The sequence below is a fragment of the Scyliorhinus canicula genome, chromosome 9, assembly GCF_902713615.1.
Source record: "Scyliorhinus canicula chromosome 9, sScyCan1.1, whole genome shotgun sequence".
NCBI classification, from domain to species: domain Eukaryota; kingdom Metazoa; phylum Chordata; class Chondrichthyes; order Carcharhiniformes; family Scyliorhinidae; genus Scyliorhinus; species Scyliorhinus canicula.
Window position 1 is genome coordinate 90,967,295 of NC_052154.1, and position 3,804 is coordinate 90,971,098.

Sequence of the window (3,804 nt, forward strand, 5' to 3'; positions counted from 1 at the left end):
GCGGCTGCATTTTTTTAACATATTCGCGGGCATTTTGAAGGCCGCTTGCAGCCGCCATTATTAACAGCCGGCTGCTGCGCTGTTGCACACAGATTTACGCAATCAGGAGCGCCGCGATAGATGGCTCCGCGACCCTCTCAGCACCCGCCCGCGGGTCGCACCCCGAGTTGACAATGCCTGCAGTAGCGTAAACAATTGTACTCCGGACGTTTGTGAACAATGGTTGGATTGCAGCCCTTTGCTCTGGATCCACGTCCAGGTGGCTATTTCTTTTGTGCGAGGCCACACAGTGATCAAGGCAGGATTGATTGGGGTTAGATGGGGGGGGCACAACTGGATTGATTAATATCCTCATTCTGAGCTCCACTAATACCTGTGCAGTTTCTGCCTGTGGGTTCAGTGGCTGAAGGACAAAAGGTCTCAAATGGGCAACCCACACTCGATCTTCCCAGAATATAACATATGGTGGGTGAGATAAAAGCAAATTACTGCAGATGCTGGAATCTGAAACAGAAACAGAAAATACTGGACAATTGCAGCAGGTCTGACAGCATCTGTGCAGAGAGAAGGGAGCTAACGTTTTGAGTCTGGGTGACTCTTTGTCAAAGGTAGTAGGTGAGGATCTATTCCCATGCCCTATGTTAGTAAGACAGGCTATGGGCATGACCACACCATGCCATGCATCTACCCGAAACACTCACTGCAGCTCCCTGAACATACCATTTGATTCTGTTGACAGGGAGGTGGGAGTCCTTGTAACTCTCCAAATTCACAGGTAATTAAATTCTGATAAGATTTAGGCCAGAGGGATATTGAGAGATAATAATAATAATCGCTTATTGTCACAAGTAGGCTTTAATGAAGTTACTGTGAAAAGCCCCGAATCACCACATTCGGCACTTGTTCGGGGAGGCTGGTATGGGAATTGAACCGTGCTGCTGGAATTGTTCTGCATTACAAGCCAGCTATTTAGCCCACTGTGCTAAACCAGCCCCTGGATGGATCAGTAATCGGCAGTGAACTACTTCCAAAGTGGGGGCGTTATTTATAGAAACATTCATCAATACACATGAGCTACTGACAAGGGATCAAAGATAGAAAGAAGTTTCATTTTTCACAACTCCAGGATATTGCAAGGTACTTTGCGGCTAATGATGTACCTTGAAGTGTAGTCACTGTTTAAATATGGGTAACATGGCAGCCAATTTGTGCATAGTGTGCTCCCACTTTTTTTTTCACAAACAGTAATGAGTTAAATGACCAGATAATCAGTCTATAGAGACGTAAGATTCGAATGAGAATTTCCCTGTTTTATTGCGAAATGGTCAGAGTCATAGAGCACAGAAAAGGCCATTCAGCTGATTGAGACTGTGACAATTGAAAACCACCACCTAACTATTCTAATCCCATTTCCCAGCACTTGGCCCATAGCCTTGTATGCACATCTAAATTCTTGTCAAATGTTATGAGAGTCTCTGCCTCCACCACACTTCAAGCAGCGAGTTCCAAACTCACACCACCCTCTGGGTAAAAAGGTTTTTCCTCACCCCCTCTAAACCTCCTGCCCCTTAACCTAAATCTATGCCCCCAGTCATTGATCCCTTCTCCAAGGGGAACAGTTCCTGGACTGGATTTTCCATTATTGGGACTATATCCCCATGCCAGCATCAAAACAGTGAAGTTTCACGCCAGTTTTAAGGACCATTAATTCCTAGCCCTGCAGGGTGCTAGCAGGGAACCGGAGTAGATCTCGCACCTGTTGCTGCACTTCTGGGTGGGAGGCCGCGCATGCCCACGACGGCAGTCTCCAGCGGCCGTGCCATGCTCCATGTCGGACTCGGACCGCGGAGCTAGACCCACAAAAGAGGCCCCCCGATCGCCGCGTGCCCGACCCTCAACACCCGCACAAGCTCTCCGCCTATATAGCTCTCCCTGGCCTCCAATTGGCCTGCCCCTGACCAGGACTGAGTCCGCAGCCGCCACGCAAGCATCTGGTGCACATTAGTTCCATTCCATCGGTACTTCAGCCGGTAGAGGTCGGAGAACGGCTGAGCGGGCCTCTGGCAATTGCCCCAGGTAGGTCTCTGAGTACGCTACTTTTCGGGGCCCGCAGAATCAGTGAACTGGCGCCAGTCCCAATATCTTGCAGGAACATCGATTCCCCGCCCCCGCCAAGATTTCACCACGAGGGTATGGAGAATCCAACCCCTGTCTATTCTATCTCATAATTTTATACATCTCATATACATTGTATATCTTGTGTTGCCCTATTATGTATTCTCATGTATTTTCTTGAATTCTGTTCAATTCCCTTTTCTTCCCATGTACTGAATGATCTGTTGAGCTGCTTGCTGAAAAATACTTTTCACTGTACCTCGGTACACGTGACAATAAACAAATCCAATCCAATCTCAATCTTGTGCCCTCTCAGTCTCCTCTGCTCCAGGGAACGCAACCCCAGTCTGTCCAATCTCTCTCCATAACTGAAACTCTCCAGCCCAGGCAACATCCTGGTAAATCTCTGCACCCTTTCCAGCTCTATCACATCTCTCCTGTAATGTGGATTCCAGAACTGCACACCATACTGCAGCTGTAGCCTAACCAACGTTTTATACAGTTCCACATAACCTCCCTGCCCTTAATCTCTATGCCTCGTCTAATAGAAGCAAGTTTACCATATGCCTTCATAACAACTGTATCCACCTGCTCTGCTAACTTAAGGGACTAGTCCACATATATACCAAGATCCCTCTGATCCTTAGTACTTTCCAGGGTCCTGCCATTTATCATGTATTCCCTTGCCTCATTTGTCCTGTCCAAGTGCATCACCTCACACTTATCCGGATTGAATTCCATTTGCCACTGATCAGCTCATCTGACCAGCCCATCCAGATCCTCCTGTAAATTGAAGGCTATCCTTCTGACTATTTACCATCTCGCCAATTTTCGCATCATCCGCAAACTTACTGATCAACCCTCCTACGTTTATTTCTAAATCATTTATATGAACCACAAACAGCAAGGGCCGCAGCACTGATCCCTGCGGGACCCCATTGGACACTAGCTTCCAGTCAGAAAAACACCCTTCGACCATCACCCTCTGCTTCCTGCCACTCAACCAATTCTAGATCCAATTTGCCAAATTTCCTTGGATCACATGGGCTCTTACCTTCGCCATCAATCGCCCATGTAAGATCTGATCAAAAGCCTTGTTGAAGACCAAGTAGACTACCTCACCAGCGCTGCTGGTCACCTCTTTGAAAAATTGAATCAAGTTGGTCAGACATGACCTCCCCATAAAAAAACCATGCTGAATGTTCTTGATTAAGCCCTCTCCAAATGCAGATTAATTCTGTTCCTCCAGTAGTTTGCCACCACTGAGGTTAGACTGACTGGCTTGTAGTTTCCTGGTTTATCGCTTCCTGTGGCACCACATTGGCTACTCTCCGGCACCTATCCTATGGCCACAGAGGATTTGAAAATTATTGCCAGTGCCCCTGATATTCCTCCCTTGCCTCAATCAACAGTCTGGGATACATTTCATCTGGCCCTGGAAATTTGTCTAATTTTAAGCCTGCCAGACTACTCAGAACCTCCTCTACGTCTATATTAATCTCTTTAATTTTATTACAGTCCTTCTCCTAGATTTCTATACGCACACTGTCCTTCTCACGAGTAAACACCAACATAAAGTATTCATTTTGAATCCTATCGACATCCTTCGACTCCACAAACAAATTACCACTGTGATCCTTCCTGGGCCCTACTCTTTCCCTAGTCATGATGTGGAGATGCCGGCGTTGG